Source organism: Oxyura jamaicensis, chromosome 18 (genome assembly GCF_011077185.1).
Source record: "Oxyura jamaicensis isolate SHBP4307 breed ruddy duck chromosome 18, BPBGC_Ojam_1.0, whole genome shotgun sequence".
Taxonomy (NCBI): domain Eukaryota; kingdom Metazoa; phylum Chordata; class Aves; order Anseriformes; family Anatidae; genus Oxyura; species Oxyura jamaicensis.
Genome location: NC_048910.1, coordinates 2,542,632 through 2,564,799, shown reverse-complemented (window position 1 = coordinate 2,564,799; position 22,168 = coordinate 2,542,632). Strand labels below are relative to the sequence as shown.

The window sequence follows — 22,168 nt, the reverse complement described above, 5'->3', positions numbered from 1 at the left end:
TGCCTGTCTCCTTCCAGGGACTTCAACACAAGGCCAGGACGGCTGGAGCATATGAGCCATCCAGCCCTGCAGTGGCTCATCAGCAGTGATTCATCCCTCCGTGCACTTAATAGCATTTAGGGCAGCATCTTCCATCGAGCTCTATCTGATGGGCATCCAGCCACTGGTCCCTGTGGCTGGGTGGGACCTGATCCTGCTGTGCCCTCAGCACATCCATTAACTCCCAGTGCGCCCAGCAGGACCAGTCTCAAGAGACTGGAGAGAGATTGTCTGCAAAGCACTTAGGGGATGCAAATGGAAAGCACGTAGAAATTCACTTCACAGTAGAAAATCTCATAAAGCCTGGACACCTCATGTTACAGAAGAGGTTCTGTTTAAGAAAAGGCACATATTTGGCTTCTGCTTATCTGGAGTACTACTGCAAAAAAATGCTTTTCTTCCCCTGTGAGGTGCAAACCTCGTGCTGTTCTCCCCTGACAAGCACGTAGCCAGGCACACACCTATCTCCTACCCCTTGACCCACCCAAAATGCAGGCCCAGGTCAGCGCTCTCTGTCATTCTTTGCCTGTGCAAAGCAAAGCAGACCTCCAGGAGACCAGTAGCATGATCCCTGCTTTATACAGGGAGAGATTTCTGCCACCACCGCAAACAGAGACACAAACCAACATCTTCAGCATGATCAGGTAACCTTGGCACCCAGAGCATGGAGGAGGGCTGGCAGCCCCACCCCAGCCTGACGGCTCCTTGGCTTCCAGCCATGCCGTCCTTGAGAGAAGTCCGTGGTGTGTCACAGGCCAAAAAAAAAAGAGAGAAAGCCAGAAGGCGTCACCACAAACGCAGAGCCCTTGGTGATGCTGGTGGGGATGCGCCCTGCCTAACCCTCTGTGATTCACGTCCCTCCTGGAGCATAGCTGGGCTGGGACGTCTCCAGAGGTCTGTGCCAGCCCAAGGGGAAGGTGTCACTGGGTTCAGCCAAGTGTGTGTGTGTGTGTGTGAGGGCATTACCTGGGGTGTGCCAGGTCACCGCTGTATTGCAGAGGGAGAAAGGAACCAGCCCCTGCACCACCCAGCACAGATCTGCCAGGCCCGCAGGGGGATGCCTCCTGCCTGCTCCCCACGGCCACGGCCGCTGCCCTGAAACCTCATCTGCATTTTGGCCAGCTGCATGAGACCGTCACTTTAAACACCACTGCTATCTCTAGCATGCCTTTAAAGCCTCCGCCACACCAAGGGTTAACCAACACCCTCCCCACCAGGAATCTGAAGGTTATCTCAAAGGGGCTGGGATGCTGGGAGTGTTGGTATCGGCTCCTCCAGGAGCGAGAGCACCCCACGTCTGACGGCCCCAGCAGACACACCACTGCCCTTTGTGCACCCTCTTCTCAGGTAGGTTCTTGTGCCCTTACAAGGGGCTCAGCACTCGAAGCTCAGCCGTGGGATTCAGGCTGGCACCCAGGTCACTGTTCATACAGATCAGATTGTGCCATCGACTTTATTTAATTACATTCCCTAATTCACTTACACGGTACTTTGCTGGCCATGGCGGGGCTGCAGTTGCAGGCAGAGCCCTGGCAGGCAGCAGCCTGCGTGCAATTACAATCTGAATCGATGCTATTCGAGGCTGCCCGTGGGTGTTGTGCTGCCAGCCAGCAGATTTTTGTGCAAGCCCAAAATGCAATCAGGGCAGAGAGAGGTCCAGAAGCAAGAGGAACCCAGCCCCAAGCGCTGCTGCAGGCTCAGAAGCAGCTTGCTGAACTCTGTGTTTTGCACCAATGGCTTCCAGAAAAGTTGTGCTAAGCTCAAAGGCTGTCAGTGAGCATCAGTCAGGGTCTCAGGGGGAGGAAGCGGCTCCTATAACATGGGATTGGCAGAGTTGCCTGGGGCTCAACCTTACACCACCAGAGTCAATACTCAAGCTTTTCAGCTCAATGCACCGGGGTTTCTGGAGTGGCTTTTATGCAACGCAGGGAAAATACCTTCAAAAAACCTCCACATACACACAGGTGGGAAAAAATAAATAAATAAATAAATAAATAAATAATGGAGAAAGAAGGAAGAAATTGCGACCTTTTATCTGACTTAAATTTTATATCTCATCAGACCCCCTTAAACAATTTTGATGAAACCTCTAACAGAAAAATGTTCAGCTACCTAGCTTTGTTTTGTGTTTGTGGCTAACACAATAGTTTTGAATAGCTGAATGAAATCAGCTTCATCTCAGCACAAAATCAACATGATAACTGTGCACATGCCACCCATGGGGCCAGCACCCTGGAACGACAGCAACGTCCAAGCTGACAGCACAGGGACCTGGCTGCTCCCTGCACGGGAGGGACACGTCTAAATATTTTATGCAATTCATCTGGGTTCATTGGTTTCTTTGGCCCTGAAATACCATCTTGAGGTGTGGGCAGCTTTATAAAAGTGTTAGTCATGCAGCATCTCAGGGAGGATCCTGATGAGAGCTACCTCATCCCGATGGACCTTGGCTTCTTGAAACAATGCAAGGCATCCCAGGTGCAAGGTGTCCCTGCTCCCCCATCTCTGGTGTGGGGAGGTGGGGACATGGATGTGCCACATCCACCTGAATAAATAATGTGATAAACTAAGAGATGAGAATTCTGCAGGTCTGTGACAATGCTCAGGTGCCTCATTTTGCAGTGCTCAGGGTAGGAGGACTTGAAGTGAGGACAGGTGGGGTTTCCCTGGAGGAAATTGCCATTCCCTGAGGGTTGGGCAGCTGAAATCCTTTCCTCCTCCCCCTGTTAAGAGGGGTAGCCTCATGGGGTAGCCTTGCACCACAGCAGGGAATGGAGAAAAGACAGTGTTATAGGCTGGTACTGTGGTAATTGGGGTTAAGGTAATAACAACAGTATGTTAGCAAAAAGATTTGGTCCTAACCATACAGACATTACAGCTATTACAAAGTGATGAAGGCAACCGAGGGCAAAGCCTCTCCTTGCAGCACACAGCAGATACTGGGCTTCATCTTAGAGCCATGCACCAGCCTCTAATCCACCTCATCCTCTGCAGGCAAGAAGCTGGCCCTGCCTGCGGGGTGGGGAAGGGGCACCCAGCTCCATCCCCAGTGACATGGGTCATTCCAGCCGAGGTGCCCTCTGCGCCTGCCCCACCTGGATTCTGCAGGTCTGCAGCTTGCTATCGCATCACTGAGAATGAAGGAAAAAGCCAGCACCGTTTTCCAATTCCTCCTTTCTACCATTTGCATTTTCCATCCTCCCACGCTCTCTGGCTTTGTTTGAAACACCAAAATCACCCGAGCACAGGGGCCAAGCCCCACGTCCTGGCTGCGGGGTCAGGCAGTGGAGGACCCCACGGCACAAGGAACCCCGTGCAAGGGCTTCCTTGGAAGTAGCAGCTCCGTGCTGGCCTCTTTCTGCATTGCACAGCTGGCAGATCACAGCAAGCACCAGTGAGCTGGTGCCTTTGCTTATTGTTATTTCGACCAGCCCTTTATTAAGGTTAAAGATCCCGACCCCTCGGGCCGAGCAGCTACATCTGAGTGCGTTCAGGAAGGCCGCAGGGCCGGCACCCGCCTGCGGCTGCCAAAACAAATGGTTGTATTCTCCAACAGCTTCCTCCCCTGAGACCCGATTCGTGAAAGAGAAAATCAGAGCCAAGAAACCTTAGGTGTGAAGCAGCAACCCTGCAGGAAAAAAAGGCCCCTGAATTAAACTACAACACACAACCACAGCACTTGAAAACACCTGCACGGTGAAATGCAGGTTTCTGGAGGAAAAGCAGTTTTCCCTGGGGGAAAAAGGAAACAACAAAATATACAAGGGTGGAGGGGTCCCCAGGTGGCTGCAGATTGAGCCCCGGCCTTGAGGGCTGCCACCAGCCCACAGGCAGCTGCCCCCTCTCCCAGCACTGCTGCCCTCAGCAGTGATTCCCTAACCCAGCACCTCGCTGCCTGCTGCCCGCCTCCTGCACCGCTTCCATCGGTATTGCAGAATTAGGTCAATGCCTGGGACATCTCCAGGCCCTACCACAAGGCTGTGACAAGAGAGAAATGTCTCTGCCCTTTGACTTTTGGCTTCATTCCCATTGCCAAAGACCTTCTCATGTCTTTGCCGACAGTTATTCACGTTCAACAGCTAGTGACTTGCACACCGAGGAGGATTTCCCACACCTGCATGCTCGGGTGACTTCCTCGCATCTCCACACATGAAGACTCCCCCACAGCAGGGCCAGCTGCCTGCAGGAGCTGGGTGACCGGCCATGGTCCAAAATCTGCAGCAGCAAATTCAGCCCCAGCTGGGCGATGCTTCCATTTCAACAGAGCGAAGATGGAGCCGATGGGCTGAGTTGGCTCTACAGCTCACTTTGACATGTGCTAGGGACACAGAGTGGGACTCCCCAGTGAATCATTTGCTCCTGTCCGTGACAATCCCACCACAAGGTTAATTTATGTAATTAATGCCTCTCATCTCAAAGGATCCTGATTTGCTTGAAAGACACTGAACCTGGTGTCCCTCCTGCAGCCACCATGCAACGCTCAGAGAAAACGCGGACATCTCTGGGAAGAAGCAGCAGATGTTATAACGCTCCAGAACATCAAGTGCTGGGACCAAAATTATTAGGGAGGTGTACATACATTTAGCCATAAAATTGGACGTAACATCTCTATCCTTGCAAAAACCATCTTGGAATTTTTTAGGGTCACAAGGACCTTGGTTTTATCCCGTGTGAAAGGCGGTACCTCCCCCTAGCTCCGTGCCGAGGAACTGGTTCAGTAATGTCTCAAACATCTGCCACCAAAGCTCCCCTAAAGCCTCTGGGGACTTTTTCAGCCCCCTGCACCATGCCAGGTTGTTTTCATCCAATCTTTTGTGTCATTTTGTAAGATAAAAAATAAAAATTAAATCTCAACTTCTGAGGCTCAGCTCCCCTCTGTGTAGCTACACACGCCCTCCCCCGATCACCCAGGTCACAAACAAAAACACAGCCTGGAAGTGACAGGAGATAAAAAGCCAATTTCAGAGGAGGTTGTGGTTGCCCACCGCCAGGACCAGCCTCGGAAGCAGCATGAGCCCACTGGAAATCCCACAGTGCAGGAGACAACTGCGTCCTTACCTTCAGACTGGTGAAAAATGAGGTCTTCAAAATTTAAATTGCAGCTGAAAAGCACTGTTTGATCAAATAAAAATGTATTACTTCTTTTTTCACCTCAAGCTTTACTAAGGACCATGCCCACATTGATTTGCCCGCGATCAAAACCATGCCTTTGTGTCCACCTAACGTCTTCCAGGCTCTCCGATCGCACCAAGCAATGAGAGCTCTCTTCGTGCTCATGCTGCGCTTCTCCTCCCCTTCTTTAGAAGTCAAAAAATCAAAGATGTGGACTTGAGCGTGGGTGTGCTGTGTTTTATAACAGCTGTATCACCCTCACTGCAAACCCAGGGCTCAGGCTGGGCAGAACAGGGCCGTTTGCCCTTGCCCCCTGCACCTGCACTGCCCCGGCCTTTGGCTGTGGCAGGGGGTGGCAGTGGGGGCTGTCTGCAAGGTGGTGTGGGCACAGCCTGGGCTGGTTTGGGCTCCTGGAGAGCTCAGGAGGGAGTAAATGGGTGGAGAGCACCCACCCTGATCCCATGCACATCTGGAGGAACCAGTGCAATTCACTGGGTCCTGTGAACTAACCGGGTTTCCCAGATGGAAACCCTCTCACCCATACCCAGCGCTGCTGTGTGGCCAGCTATCCCAAGAGATACCTGTCTTGGTGACTTAAATTCCTGTCTTTTTCACTTGTCACCCAGTTTATCTATTTGGCTTCTCATTTAGGGAGCAGTTTTAGACTGACAGCCTCCAGCCCATGGTGGGAATCCCTACGGACACGTGAAGGCGGGTTCCCACAGGAGCACCCAAGCTTTGCTACCACCGGTGGTGCTCAGAGGGTGCAACCATGGCTGGAGGCAAATTACTGTCACAAGACGTCCACTGCAGACTTCCAGCACCCTGCTTTTGTTCAAATGCTGTGGGAAGGAGAAACATGCCTTGGTGAGGCTGGGAAGAGGAGTTATTTTTGAGTGAAAAGCCTGCACAGAACCATAGGAGACGTACGGTGCTCTGCGTTTCCCAGAAGACAAATTGTGCCATAATCTCTGTCCCCAGCTTACCCTGGCCCCGCACACAATGCACAGATAAGCCCAGCACTGCCAGGCATGCGGTTTCCCTCCCCATGCTGAGGCAGCATGGTTTCAGAGTAGAAGTGTCAGGGGCTGAAGCCCCAAGGCACAGAGAGCCAGCTTGGCATGCCCCCACAAAGCTCCCCAAAGGTCACATCTCCTCGTGATGGATGGTGGCAGGGAAATGCAGGGCACGCAACAGGCAGGGCGGCGAGTCACAACGCTGTGCCTGGGGTCATGCTGGCAGCACACAGCTGGAAGAGCAGCTGCAGGCACAGCACGGCGTGCTCCGGGGAGCGGGCGAGCAGAGGGACACGTGCCACCACCGAGAGATCACAGCTGGGCAAAGGAGAAGCGAGAAAGTCTGCCAGCACAGCACTGCCACATCCTGACAACCCCGGGAGAAATGAGCAGAGGCAACAAGGAGAAGGCAAGAGGATGTCGCCATCCCCGAGCCTGGTTGCCTCGTGGTGTCACAGCTCCAACGCCTTGAGAAACATTCAGTGGTGGGAACTAATCGAGGCTCCTGGGCTTTGTTGGTGAAATCTAGGACTTCTCGTTTTCACCTTTTTCAGGTCTTCTCCCTCCCTAAAGGCAGTGTGGACATTTCCTGAAGGTGGGCATGGCAGAGCCTGGCTGAAAGACCCGGAGCTGGGGGCACCTGGGTGCAGCTGTTGTCTCAGCACCAGACTGGCTGGAGGGCATCCATCTCCCTCTCTGTGATGGCCTACTCTGAAACCACCTGGATAAAAAGGTTTTCAGGTCAAAAATGTTTAAAGAAGAGATGTTTTCCAAACTGGGGAATCCTAGTAAACTTCTTCAACAATTCAGCTCTGGTTTCTTTGGCTCATTTCCAAGAGGTGCCTCTAACTCAAACACATGGGAGCTTACGAGACCGAGCAAGGCGTCCCCCCGCTCTCTGGGAGACGTGATGCATATTCCTGTGTTCTCCATTGTGCTATTTCTGCCAACTAACCTCCCTCTGCATCCTCCCTCTTTCCTACATGCTCTGCCATTAATAGCATGCCTGTCGTGCCCACTGCAGCCCACCAGGGCCACCTCAGTGGACAGGCCTGGGTGTCCTGAGGGCTCCACATCACCTTGGGGAGCTATTCAACAGCTCGCCTGGGCTTCTTTCTGCACATACCTCCACAACAGGCAAACACTGGCAGAGGGGAAGGGAAAGAGGGGGGCAGCAGAAGCTGCACAGAGAGGTGACAAACATCCCCAGCAGGCAGAGACCTGTGAATATCCTGCAGATGTGGGTAAATGTGGACTGACTGTTCCATGCCCAGGGGAGAACACACGCCCAGGAGTACTTCTGAGGGCCCCTGCTTCTGCAGGGCTGGAAGTTTATACTTTGGTGACTCATCTGTCCAGCTTTGCCTCGCCTGACTCCAGGCCCTTTGCTAAGCCAGGAGGCCAGGCTCCCTGGGGAGCTGGGGGTGAGCCCACAGCCCCAGCAGCATCCTTCCCTGGGGTGCACACACCCTGCTTGTGCTGCCCCGCGGCCCCCGCCCCACATCCTCACTCCTTTCACAAAGGAAAAGAAGCAGCCCTTCCAGCAGAGCCAGGAGCCACGCTGTGGTTTTAATTTCAGAACAGGCTTTTTATAGTTTGCAGTGAAAAAAAAGCCGTGCAACGTGAGAAGGTCGGGGTAATGTGACTGCCCTGCAGCGTGCTCAGCAGCCGAGAGCGGCCGGGCACAAACACAAAACTGCCATCAGCAAACCACGCAAAGCCCCCCGCGCCCAGAGAAAGGCACCTCGTTGGTTTTTTGCTCGTGCTGGGCTCCAGTTCACGCTGCAGCCTTGCTCAGCTGGTGAGCACGGTGACACACGGAGCCCTGCTGAACTCAGCGGGCACAGGGCTGGTGCTCTGTAGCCTTGGGGTTATGCACTCGAGTAGCTGCTCGCAAGTATCAGGGCAGGATGTAGAGCACGGCCCTTCATCCTAACACTGCAAAGCACTTTAAAGGAGCTGCTGGCTCCGCAGGTCTTTACGTTGGATTGCAAGGAGCATTTTTGTGCTTGCTAAGTCAATATGTAACTAATTGTTGGGAAGAGCAAAGAATTCAGCCCCTAGATTCTGTTTCCATTAATATGAAGAAACTTGGGACCCCCCAAAAAAAATAAAAAGGAAATAAAAAGTCCAGATTGGTTGGAATTTGCAAATAAAACTTTTTCCTTTGTGCATTGGAGCAGCTCCCACCCAGGCAGCACCTGCCCGTGCTATGGGAGCACCCACCCGGGCAATCCCTCCCTTTCTGAACCCAGTGCTCATTCACAAACTTTGTAACCGAAACTGCCCCGCTGCCACAGCAACGAGCACCTCAGGAAGTCTAAAACAGTAACAGGAAAACAGCAAAAGCTGCACGGGGCAGCTCCATGCTGACAGCACCACCCACGAGCTCACTCGCTCGTGTGTTTATACAGCGTCGTGAAATCCTATATAACCAACAGGGCTTTGCTGGTTTATGAAACATGCGTGTGGCAACAGAGCCTCATCCATCAAATATGTTGCTAATGAATCTTCCATTGAGCAAAACCAGGGGTGCTCTCAGACAGCTCCTGAAGTGGAGCCTGCGTTTAGACCCAACTGCTGGACAATTTGGGGTTCTTTTTTTCCCATCAGCTTCAGGATGATGTCCAAGCAGGGCTTTCACACCCAGCTTCAGCACCGAGGTCTGGTCCATTCAACCATCCCAAAGATGTACCTGCTCTCCCTCCACCGAGACACCCAAGACCTGCAGATGGCCAAAGACAAGTGAGAGAAGTTGCCCCCATCAATGACAGAACAACCCTGGATGCATTTTCAGAAGGAATTTGGCCAACGAGAAGTCTGTCTTTGAGATTCAGATGCATATTTTTATCTCAGATTAATACAAAGCAAGAACCCAAAATACCAAACGAGTCCAAACTCTTGTAGCAACAGCAGAAATCTCTCTGCCAAAGCAGGGCCGTAGCCGGACAGAGGACACCCAGTAAGGATTTGTGGTCCCCGCCATCTGCTCCCCAGCTCGCGGCATGGATCAAACCCTGCCATTTGGCAGAGGACAGCAGGAAAACCAATCCCCCATCGCGCAGACCGCGGTTCATAAGGGGATTGTGTTTCAGAGAGAAAACCTCCGGCATTCGGCTCCGTGACACTGCGCCGAGCGGACAGCATGGGCCATGCCTTCGGAGAGCCGCGTCCAGCAGAGAGGGGCACATCCATGCCACGGCCCTGCCGCCGGGAGTGGGCAGCTCTGCGGGACTCGCAAATATTTGGTGCTCAAGGAGGGCGAGCGCCTGCCAGGAGTTCTCATGAAGGCTATGGCACGCTGGGATTTGTTCCTAGTTCTTGGTCCAAAATATCCCTTAACATTAATGCTCAAGGCATGCTGCAAGAAAACAGTGATCTGCTGGGACCTGGGGAAGGGACTGACTCCCTGCGAGTGTTTTCCTGCCAATTTTTAGCCTCTCTGGAATTAGAAATGTGCTGTTCTGTGGACATTCTGCTTCACCCGGCCTCTTAAGGCAATGCCCATTGCTCAGCGTTCAGCCCCCGACACCTTTTAGTGGACACCACACTTAGATGTTTAGCAACTGCTTTTTCTAAAGGCCTGGATTGTGTCATGTCCTTGCCATGTCCTTTTCTCATTTGCAAGTCACCCTCTGAGTCCTCTAAAAAAATAAAAAATAGAGGAAAATGAAGAGGCAAAAGTGGCAGAGAGCTGGAGCCTGGAAAGCCCGGGAAACACCAACAGCCTTGGAGGCCAACCAGCCCCAGCAAAGATTATGCAGATACATTGGTATAATGCCTGGATGACAATGGGGCAGGATGGTGCACATAGAGAGCATCCTTCAAAATGCCTTTACCAGCCTGAGACTGCAGATGGGTGGGATATTCAGGTGTCCTGGGGGGTCAGGGAAGGGGCCAGGGCAGGAGATGCTGTGTGGATGCTGCAGGATACCCACGTCCTCCCCAGCATCAGCAGATAACCCCTGGTTAGCCACAAAGAAAGACAGCGAGTAACTTAAACCCTGTCTGAGATGACCTAAATGTTGGATATTCTCAAATTATAAAAACCATCTGAACTTGGCATGAACCCCCCCACACCCAGCTTGTCCCCACCCCTGGCTGGGCGCCAGGCACAGGACCCGAGGCATAACCCCAGCAGGAGACATCAGAAAATGCTCGGTGCCTTTCGGCAGAGGTTTGCAGAGGGTCCTCCTCCCTGGGGTGACGCACACATGGCTCCCCGAGGGACCTTTGTCCCCAAGAAAAGCCACGTCAGCTGGCAGCAACTGGGCACGGGGAAGGCGAGGTGACTCGCCTGGAATTTGGGCAACGCAGCCAGTTCGTCGTGGAGGACCACGCTGCGCCATGGGAGGGGGAGGAGGAGTTTTCCAAGGCAAAAGCGCTTATTCATCACCAGAACTCAGCTGGAAATACTCCAAAAGCAGCTGTTGGAAGAAGCGAAACTTCTCCTAAGCCTGTTCCTGCTCTGACATAACTTTCTACAAGGATTTCTCCTCTGTAGTGGGACTTGGGGCAGAAGCTCACTGCGAGACTGTCCCTCTCAGGCAGTGCTCCTTTTCTGGGCCATCACCTGGCTTTTGCCTCAGCTTCTTCATCAGAAAACCTGCACCAGTCCGTCCTGCTGCAGAAAAAGGAGCTGACGGTGCTGCTGTCCCAGCCCTCACCGCACCACTGAGCAGCACTGGCCAAAGGCAGGAGCAGGCTGAGGTGCGACAACCTCACGCCCCCCTCACAGCACTGAGCCCCACCTCGCACCACCCATCGCAGTGAGCATGGATCCTGCGCCCTGCAGGATGTGGGCTTTTATCTATAGCTCGGAAAAATCCCCACAGCTGCGAACACGGTGTAAATTCTGGGAGATAGGCAGATAAGAGAAGCGCTGACTGTCAGAAGTGAACATTTCCTGCATGTGTTAACTTGGCATTTCTTGGGGGCACCAGAAGGAATCTTTGCATAGCTCCTGCCAGGTGCCTGTTAGATAACACGGCCTGTACATCTCAACATTTAAGGTCAAATAAAATAAGTTTATTGGGGGGGGGAGGGGGAAGTAATGTAGGAACTAAAAAACAGACATCTTTGATTCCCCCATTGCCTACCTCTGTGTTGATCCCAGCCACACCGGCAGTGACAGGTCAAGGCCAGCCAGCCAGCTGGCCTGATGCTCAGCCCCACACCAGCCCGTGCCACATGTCCAAGACCCATTTTGATTAAATAGAGCCATTGCTCAGTTAAACAGGGCCCCGAAAGCCCAGTGCTGTGAGTGCCCCCTCCAGCCCCTGTGTCTACATCAGCTCATTGCTTTAACAAAGGTAATCCATGCTGGCCTGAGACCAAGAAGCCATCGAGCTGCTCTCATGAGCCAAATGCAGTCAAGAAATGGTTAAAAACAGTTTTTCCTATTCCAAAAAGACCTTTACTACAGGCTCCATTTCTTCCCCAACCCATCTCTGGGGGTAGAGCTGGGGTTTACAACCAACAGCTCTGCAGCAACCTCAATGTCCCCAGAGACAGCCTGGGACTCCCCAGCTCCTCCACATGCACCCACCTCGGGGCTGGGGCTGCTCAGCCTTCACACAAGCCAGGCTGCAGGGCCAGGCCCAGGGGGTGCTGGACACCAAGCACCTCATCCACAGCCCCTCGTTCCAGGCTGCCATAGCACAGAATGATTTTTATCCCAGCAGGAGTCCAAGGCACGGAGCCCATCAGCTGCAGTGCAAGCAGAAAGGCTGGAGCAAAGCCAGCGGATGTGTCTTCATCAAAGGGCCAAACCCACAATTTTTACCTTCTCTTTCAGAATAATTCAGCAACCTCAATTACGGGAAGCAATGGATCTTGCAAAATTCTGGAGTGAAGTCCATTTCTACATGAAAATTCATGGTCCATCTATGGAGCTGAGCATGACCAGGTCAGGAATCTCCCTAGAGGAGTGATAGCCGTCTGCAGCAGAGTATCCCACTGAGCTTTGCCTTTACTAAAAACCTTGTCATTTTTCCCCTTCTAAACCAGGGCTTTAGGTCAAAAATTGCATGTTGTTGGACACTAGGTTCTTGGGGGAGAAAAGGGTCCTCAAAAGTGTTTTGAAGCCTGTGACACCGCAGGGAGTTGGCAATGACCTCCAGGCGTGTCTTGGCCTTTGGGAAACATCCCCGTTTTTCACCAGCCCCACAAAACAGCCCTTCCTTCAGACTGGGCCCAGACATTCCCTGGCAGGCACCAGACCACTGCTTCTGCTCGTGTCCCAGCAGAGACTCTTGGACCTGAGATGAGCAGAGTGCCACCAGCCTCCACAAGGCCTGACTTCCTTTCAGCCTGGCTATGCTCAAACCAGGTGGAGGAACCAGCTGAGACTCCTCAACCTGCCACTGTCACCACAAAACCTCTTTAATGGGGGTGGAAATAAATTCCAAAAGGGGAAAGCATGACTCTTCACCTGCCTTACCACACCACTATGGGCAAAGCAGGATCTGCACGTCCAAAAGCACTCACCTCGCATCACAGAAGGCCACTGGGAGCAGCCTGCCCAAGCTAGATGCATTTTCCCGTGCTAAGCTACAGTGCAAAACCAGCCATTGTGTGCTGGATCGTGCCAGCCTTTTCCGTAACAATCAAAGCAAACAATAATCCTCCAGCCCCGGGGAGCGACGGGACATCGCAGTGCTGAGCAAAAGGAGTTTTCCAATCCCACAGTTGTGCAGAAAGGCAAAACACCTAACCGCTGGTACCCGGTATCAAGGCCACCACCACAGCAACCTTCCCTACCTCCTCCAAAAGTCATCCAGGTTTTGTATACGCCCTGTAATTTCTACATCGTTATGCTGTGAGATCCTCCAGGGAGGAGAGCTTCAAGTGGAAGCAGTGACAGGCCCTCGTGGCCCCACCACAAGCAGCCTGCTTTCCCCAGCAGCACCTTTCCCTCACTGCTTCATCCAGACGCTGGAACATCCCTGTTTATCCATCAGGGAGTGAATCAGCAAGTCTAGAGCCCTGCTCGCCGTGGATTAGCTCTCAATTGGAAATGATAGCTCTTGTTATCGTCATTGTACTTTCCATTAATCCGCCTGAAGGAGCCTGGCCAGCAGCCCAGAACGGCTGGGGCGGCCACAGAGAGTTTCTGTTCCCCAAGCACATTTCCAGCTCCACCACGCCGAGCTGCCCGCAGCCCTGCTAACAGCACCAGCTCACTGCAGGGGCTGCTTCCAGCCCCGAGAGATCGACGGCAAGTGAATGTGTGGAGAGATCAAGAGCATCTTCCAGGAAACGTGCTGCTGGATCCAGGCACGGTTAGAAGGAAAAGAGAGAGGAGTGACGTGGTGAGCATCACAGTAAGGCTTGCTTTGACTGTCACCCTGCTGTAAAGCAACCCAAAATTCAGATACGGCCCCTCTGTGGCCAGCACAGACCTACAGGGCTCAGCACATCGCTGCGGAGAGGCACAGGGGTCCTGGTGCACGCAGGCTCTGCTGCTGCAACTGCATACATGGAGCTGGCAGCTCCCCGGGGAGTTTTTTTCCATGTTTTGATGAGATAACTGAGCTCACAGGGCAGGGCTGAGGATGGACAGCAGCACAATCTTTTCCCTTCACCCCCATCATGGACAGCAGCACAATCTTTTCCCTTCACCCCCATCATGCCTCCAGGCAGCACCTTCTGATAAGCGCCCCTATGGCTTGTTACCCCTGCCGAATTTTGCAAGCAAGAGCAACATTTGTTCTTTTTCAAGCATTTAATAAACACTTGGGGGGGGGGCAACATATTAAAACAAGTATCCTTACAGGAAGACCGTGAAGGAACAAAGCATCTTGCACGGATGTAACATATGACGAACCCTCTTCTGCTCTGCAGCATCAAGTGTAGGATGCAACAGCAGACAGGCACATGACTTATTTATAAACTCCCAGTTTCTGGCTGCCTCTTGCTGACATGATTTCTGTGGGCAGATGGAATGCCATCCGTCTCTTGAGGCTGCTAAAAGGCAGCCCAGGATGTCAGTGCTGAGGGGGGAAATCTTTTTGCCCGCAGCAGAGTGAGCACCCACACCCCTCACCAGGCAGCCGCGTCCCCCTTCAGCTGCGGGTACAGCCCCAAGGAGGAGTCCTGCAGGAATTGCCAAGCCCTGGTTGCAAGTCGGAGACTTTTCCCAGCCGCTGCCTTCTGTGCCATCCTCCACCATGTCTCTGGCATTTAGGGAGCCATGTTTGCGGAGCAGCAGGTCAGATCGCAGCTCCCAATGACTGTAAAAGCAACCCACGATGCTCAGAGAGGACCACAGGCTGAAGGATGCAGGAAGAGTGCTGGCAGGTGCACGCGCAGCCTCCTCCCCATCCCTGTTGGCATCTTAAGCTCCCAACTCCATCAGCAGCTTAAACTCCAGCCCACCAAGAGCTCCCTGCTCCCAGCAGAGCAAGCCTTACAGCTGCAGAGAACAGGAGGGAGCACGGCACTGGCAGACCCCTTTGCAGCTCTGCCCTGGCAGCCACATCACTTGGAGGACAGCATCCCCAGCCAAGGCTTGCCACAAGTCCTCAGCTGTTACCCTGCGCATCGTCGTGTGGAAATAACACAGCAGTACTGGAGCAGGAGATTTCCCCCAGGCAACAACTGCAGCCCTGGGGCAGGCTCACAGCCTGTGCCCCCGCAGGTGATGGGCGCTTCCTGGGGCTGTCCTTCCCAGCCAAGGCACAGCCTCACACCAGCACAACCAACGATCTAAGAGACGGCGTGGCTCTCCTTCCCCAGGCTCTTTGGAGAGGTCTAATTTATGTATTTAAAACTGAAAAGCTGTGGTCAAAACCAAACCAACATCAGCTTGTGGCTTGTATGTTTCTAACAAGAAACTGTAAGGCCTTTAAGAAAGCAGCTACTGTGCATTAGGAAAACTTGAGGAAGGCATCTACCGTTTTCATTTAGCCAGGAAGAAATTTCCATTATGGGAAAGGTGTAAAAATCCCTCGTTCAACCCTGTTCTTCGGTCTTGAATCTTAATAAAGGTGGGAACACAGCAAAAGCCCTGTAGAAGGGATGGCTTCCTTCCCTTGAGCAGATCGGTTTTTGGGATAGAACTGCACTTCTGAGCTTCCCCTGGGCAGCAAAGGGCCACAAGTACCACCTCTGGCCCACCCACCCGGTGCTCCTGCACCCAGAGCTGTCGGCTCACTTTGGAGCTCAGGCTGGAGCAGTTCAGGAAACTGGGGCAGGGCTGCTGTGCACTAAACTTCTGCTGACTTTTCATCTGCAGCAGCAGAAGTAAAACGTGACTGCTGGAGTAGTGAAGGCACTCGGTGCTTGAGCAGGGCAGGGATGCACGAGGCAGCGCCGGCCTTCAGGCTGCAACAAGCCTGCGGGTCCCGATGAGGTGGCACGTAGCTCAGCGGTGAGAGACGAGCCATGCAAATGGAGCTTGTGCCACAAGGAAGCCTGGAGAGCTGGGCAGAGATCAGAGCGAGGTTTGACGCGGGCGGTTTGAGGCGAGGGGAAGGTCTCTGGCAGCGTCAGAGGTGCACCCACCTTTTTCACACTGCAGAGACTTGTTAGTTTTACACACTCGGAAGCAAGCTTTAGCCCTCCACCATGCTGCTACCCAATGTCTCACCACGGATCCACGACCACATACACCTGAACCAGATTTCCTGTGAGCATCACCACCTCTCTACAGATGAGATGGCCGAGTGCAGTGAAAAGCACTGCCAGGAACAGCTGATGCTTCCTGCAGAGCAGCAGCAGGACAAAAACATTACTCCCCCAGCCTTTGAAGAGCCAGCACTGACCTCTGGGGCTGCCACCACCATCTAGCATCCCATTGCTGCTGAGACGGTGGAGGCAACAGGAGCCACAAAGCTTTACCAACACATGAGGAAAACTGAGGCCCCAGAGCCCTTGCAAGCAAGGCCATACCTGAAACCCACCCTTAAAGAGTCTCAAAGCTCTTTAAGCTGATTAAAAGCCATTATCCAAATTCTGTGGATGGTGAAACAGGCAAAGTACAACAGCAATTTTGGACCTTCAGCACCCAGAGATGGGTGACCTAATAAAGCTACTCTGACCACAGTCCTCATTAGGCTTCAGAGTTCTGAGAACAATCATGCAGCACACATCCTCACCCTGGAGATGAGCCAGAGCAGCTTGCTGCAAGGGGTCCAGGCCCAAGCACCCCAAGATGTCTGTGGGTTTTTCACACCTGGACTGTCACCGCTCCTGGTGCTGTGGCTTGGAACAGGGAGAAGGAGGGTCCTCCTGGAGGAGGCCAGCGCGGCTCTGAGCGGCCCCCTCACGCAGACCCGGGGGGCCATGTGCTGGCTGAGCACCGTGGCGCAACTGGTGGCAGATTGACAAAGAGCTTGTGTTTGTGTGCCACGCTATAAATATTCCTTTTCAAAAAGGCACAACTGGAAAAATGTCTAAATGTCTATTTTTGCCTCCTCTGCTTCACCCACTCGAAACATTGACATCATACCAAGCTCCTACTGAGACCGAGTCATTCCTGAGACCCAGAGAAGCAAAAAATGCACCCGGCATCGGTGCTGGGGAAAGGAGGAAAGCATTTCTGTAGCCCAGGAAGCTTCAGGAAGCTTCAGGAAGCTTCAGGTAGCTTCAGGAAGACGGTCAGAGCAGCACGGGACAGCAAAGGCAAGCTGCAACAGTGCCCGAGCCAGGAGCTACCATCCTCCAGCAAGAAGCTCTGCATGTGAGGGTAAAACTGGGTGGGTGCACAGAGGCACCCCATAGACCCATCCTAGGGGTGAGAGGCTCTTCTAAAAACATGTCCATGCATTGGTGACAGGCTCAGAGGCACTGCTTCAGAGCACAGCAGCCTCCCGAGAACCCTCAGCAGCCTCACACTCAGCTGATCCATCAGCCCAAAGCCCCCTTTGAAAGCACCACCAGAGTCCCAGAGCCCACGGTCACCATTTTCCACAGCCCTGTCATCTTGCTGTTAGGTGCCAGCACATATATGACCACGCTTGCTCCTGCAGGAAATCAATCTGTATTTTGCTTAAATAAGGCAGTCAGCACCTGGCTTACATCTATTTAATGAGCTGAGCATCTGGTTTCAATACAGCAGGCAAGGAGCAACCACAGCATAACAGCAGCCATTTAGAGCTGCAATTAGCTCTGGGCCCCCAGCCGTACATTATAATAATGAAGTGGGTGCTGCTGCGCCTGTTGACAGCTGCAGGAGGGTAAATTCCATCCCACCTCCCCAAAACACCCCAGGTCTCCTCCTGTCTCAGATCCCCCACATTCCCCATGCCACAGCCAACACCTTGCTGCCTCTGCTGCTTTCCTTGTGGGCATCTCCAAAGGACCCCTGCAAAAGTGCTGGGCATGGGACTGTCCACTGAGCCCGGGCACTGCTGCTGCACCTCACCATGCAGCAATGCTCTCGGGACATCATTTTATGGGTTCAGCCTTGCAGGATGTGTGGCTGGGGCACAGAGCTCACCCCCTGCACCATTGGGCTCGCTGCCACCATGCGTTGCCCCACCTTGGGGCTCCAAAACAGCATCCACGGATTTCAGCCAGAGCTGGACGGAGCCCTCGAAGCCTTTTATTAACAGTGGTGGGCAGAACCAGCTGAAAGCTGCAGCTGCCATGCTGAGAAACTGCAGCTCGAGGGTGGTCTCTCAGTGACAATGGAAAAGTCAAGATTTCCCATAAAGAAGAGTTACTGAAAAACTCATTTTAAGAAGTGCCAAAGCCAGCATGTGTCCCCTCCCCCCCACCCCAGTGCTTTTCACAATGTACGTATTTGTCTGACTCCATTGTCTGGTTACTGTAACTCCCTTACTTATGGAGACACAAGGCTTCAATATTTGTTAAAGACATGACACATTTTCAACTGGTTCTTTGGATAAAATCATTAAGCTCCTTGAAGCTTTTACGTCTCTGGCCTTTTTGCTGCAGAAAGCTGCTCCCTCAGAACATTTTCCAGCAGCCTTAACGTGCCTGAAACCCAACGCACCAGGTCACGCTCCAGTCCCTGCTGTAGAGATGGGGAAACTGAGGCACAAAGAGCTAACGCATCCAGTGAGGACAACCAAATCAAGAGCAGAGCAGAGCGCAGCCTGCAATGCCTCCGTTGCTCCTAGGCCATGGGATGGGGTTTCCCAGCTGGACAGGCGGTGTTGCAAGGGTGCCCTGGGACACCTCCCCCAGCAAACTAACAGACGCACGTTCCAGCACACATGCAAACATTTGCACGTGCAGAAGAAAAAGCCTTGTGTTTTCCCAGTCACCTCAGCTACCATTTCTGGCTCTCTAGGGATGATTTCCACCTGTTTCCATGCCCTTTTTTGCCACAGAGCTGGCTATAAATAACTCCGGTTTTTCACCTGCGGAAGATGGCCGTGTCCCAGGGGAGGAGGCGCAGTAGTGAAACTGGTTCAGCACAGGGGCACAAACAAGATCCCAGCCCTGGCAGAACAAGAAGGAAAAGGGTTGTTTTTGTTTCTCACCATTCCCCAGCTGTGCAAGCACAGTGTCCTCACCCACTTCATCAGCATCCTCTGCACAGAGCTACCCTACAGCAGCCTGAGCCCAAAATCAGGGGTTAGTGATCACAGAGCAAGCCCTTATCCCTGGAGAGTTTTGGACAATTCACAGCACACCTTGTATGGCACTAAATATAACTGATCAACTCCCCTTGCAGATGACGTCCACATCAGCATGGACGTAAGCATGGGACACTACAGGTCCCTTTTCCAGGATCCCTCACGGTAAACAGAAGAGACAGCAGGAAGAGCTGGAAATGAAGGTTTATTTATTTATTGCCCGTTTTGTGGCTCGCGACCAGAGCCGCAGGCTGGCAGGCACAGCCCTTCTGACCACAGGGCTGCTGGGGCACGGTGGCTGCACGGGCACGAGGGGGCTGAAATGGGCCAGGGCACAAATTTATTAATACACCCATAGAAAGTGGCAATTTCTGTTGTGTTTTCTAATTCTTGACATTTTTCCCTGCAGACGCCCAACAGTGCTTCCCGAAGCATTCAGCTGACGGGTGGCATCAGCCCCCTCTCAGCCAGACCACACGAGCTGGTGCAGCAGCAAACGCTGCCCAATGTCACAGCCCAGGGCGAGTGGCTTCCTCAAGCAAGTTTGGTTTTGATGTGAAAATATTTTGACAAAAACATTGCCAAGCACAAGGGATAGGAAAACACTTAGTTTCACAACGCATTAGATGAAGCCCCAGCAGAAGTGGATCAGAAGTCAGGCAGAGGGATATGCTTTTTGCTGTCTTTGTGACAAATACTCCCACCCAGACTTGGCTGATTTAGAAACTCTGGAGACTTACAGTGCCCCACATCCCCAGCAGAGCCTCACCACCAGGTGAGCCCTCTGGGCACCAGCACACGTGGCCAAACTGGGCACCCTCTGTCCCACCTCTGCAGAGCCTCCTGCTCCTCACAAGCTCCCCTTGCCCCTGCTGGTAGAGAATCCTACTGTCCGGTGTTCCATCTGCTGCAGACTTTAATTGGGTAGCCACCGCTGTTTTGTCCAACTTGATCCATGCCTCGCTCCAGGTGCGGGGCATACGATTCCTAGCAGAGGTGGGTGCACATTTGAGGTGCCTGCACAAGCTGGGTCTCAACAAAGGAGAGTGGCCTTGACAAAGGCAGCACATACAGTCCTGGAAAATGATATTCTACCTCTGTCAGCCCAAGAGGAACTAGGTGACACCAGACTTTCAAAGGCTTTTGCAAAAGGCAACATTCCTCAATGCTGATGGCCTGAGCTGGTGTGCACCAGGAGCTGGAGACCCCAGGCACAAACTTTCCAGTCTCACCTAAGCTCAGAATTGCTGGGGAGATGTGATTTCTGCCTGTTCTCAGCCTTAACACCTCTGTTCATCTGTTAGAGTGAGAAAGGAATAGCTGCTCATCTACCTGCTGCATGCTCAGCTTTGATGCTACACCGCTTTTTAGTTCACTTGTGCATGGAAAATATTCCTGTACCCATACACACAGGCTGGTACATGTGACTTAAACAGAAAAGTATGGGAAGAAGGGATAAACCCACAGGCAGTGTCTGGGTGCGAGTGGCCAACTCCTCACCCTTCCCGTCATTGCTCCTTCGGTCCCACGCAGCTGAAGACAACAGAGACATGGATTTCCTCAGGGCACTTTTCCTCCACCACTGCCCAACATCTCGAGCAGATGCAGACACCGATGCGCAGCCCCCCGAGGCCGTTGCCTGCAGCCAAGTCCCCAGAGGCGCTGGGCACTGCTGCCAGCGGGGTCATGGGGTGCGGGAGGGCAGAGAACGGGGCTCTGTGTGTGCTGGGCTGCGTGGGCGCGCAGGCATCCACATCTCCATCGCCTGCCCCTGCGCTGCACCCTCCGTGGGGTGTATGCGAGCAGCAAAGGGCTTCCCGTGTGTCCAAAGCAAGCCAGAGAGGTGGTGGTTACAGTTTTGTCCAGACTGGAAAGCAGATGAGCAAAATGCAACACCAAGTTTCGCACTCATCCACTTTCATTCAAATAAGGCTTTTAGGAAGAGTCCAAAAACTGAAGTCTATTTGCATTTTTAATTTAATGCACTCAGGAAAACATTTGAGAGTTGCCTTTTTCTTTTTTCATTTCCAGCTGCAGACAAGTCATTTCTTCTTGCTGGAACATGCCAGGGAGCCACACGGTACCACACACAAGGGAGGTTTTCTTGCAAAAATAACCTTATTGCGAGCACTTCGTGACAACAAGCTGCTCTCAGCCGTGGACTTTCTTAGGGAGCCCTTCCCCACCCCAGCACAGCTGCCACCTCCACTCAGCACCGATGGCGCTGGGGCTTCCTCCGCAGAAGCGGTTCCTGGAGGCTCTGGGCTTGGCTCCCTCCATGCAGGGCGGGCGGCTGCAGCCTTCCTCCAGTCATCCTGCTCAACCAGCATCTTCACCACCGGGGCCGTGTGGGTGGTGTAGGCAGGACGCGGGCGGTGGCACTGGATGAGGTGGCTGGGCAGGCCCACGTTGGCTGAGGGCTGGGTGCGCTCTGCAAGCCAAGAAAGAGAGCATGAGAGCACGGGAACGCAGCTGGCTGCCTCCTGGCTTCTTACCCCTTTGGGGAAGGGGCAGAAGGAAGGAGGCATTCGGGGACACCAAGGACACATTTTGGAGCTGAAGACCACAGCTTGGGTCAGTGAAGGCTTTGCTATGAACACGGAGGGCCATGCAGCACTATGGGAGAGGAGAGCAGGGCAACACCTGGCAGCTATTCAGGAACAAAACTCAGATAACCCATGCAAGAAAGGTAGATGGCATCCACCACTTCCAGCCTTTGTGCCTATATTTTAAATCAGATCTCATTTCTGCAGCACTGAGCAATGCCCACAATTGCTGAGAGTATGGCTAAACCACACCGAAGATCTTTCCAGGCTTAGCTTTCTGCCCTAAAACCCTCAATCACCCACGTCTTGTGCCTCCAGCATTGGTAGAAATGGCTGGAGGCATTAGACTGAGTGTAGCTGGGAAGAAGTCTGCTCAAGAGAAACTTCACACAGCGGAAAATCCCAAGAGAAAAAGTAATCCAGAAGAGGAAGAGAGACCTAGATCATCACAAATCAGACCACTGGTATTAAATTCATGAAGTATTACCAAGATACAATAACTTTCATAAAACCAGCTGGTTTTCACTCACATGCCAATCATTTAAAAAACACATAGCACAAAAAAAGCCTGGAGCTCCATGTTCGAGAAGTGAGAGCATTTAAAGAAGCTGCTTCAGATTGTTCTCTACCAAAACCATGGGGACAAAAAGAGTGGGAAAAAAAGTGTATATCCTGTGCCTTCTGCACCAAGCCGCATCCTGTGGGCTCCCTGCTCCCGCAGCCTGTAGCAGGACTTTGAATTTGCTTTGCACCAACTGCACTCACTCATGCTGCAGGTTCATGTCCAGCACTGAGCTCGCCCTGTGTCACCCCTGGTGCCACTCCTGTGCTGTTCAGGGCCCCACAGGGTGAGCCGAGGGCCCTGCATGGGGCCGAGCAGCCCCGCAGGCAGCACGGGCTCTTC

General features: G+C 53.0%; 1 protein-coding gene across 2 annotated transcripts in view; it reads right to left on the bottom strand.

The window, feature by feature from the left end:
• Positions 1–22,168, bottom strand: part of TEKT3 (tektin 3) — a 70,883-nt gene that overhangs the window by 26,149 nt on the left and 22,566 nt on the right. Inside the window, exon 1 of one of the 2 annotated variants that reach the window (XM_035342626.1) lies at positions 18,500–18,523. The exons of the other annotated variant lie outside the window; for it this stretch is intronic. The gene's annotated coding sequence lies outside the window, so the exon portion shown is untranslated. Of the gene's footprint in view, positions 1–18,499; positions 18,524–22,168 lie in introns of those variants that run through there. 2 annotated transcript variants of the gene reach the window in all.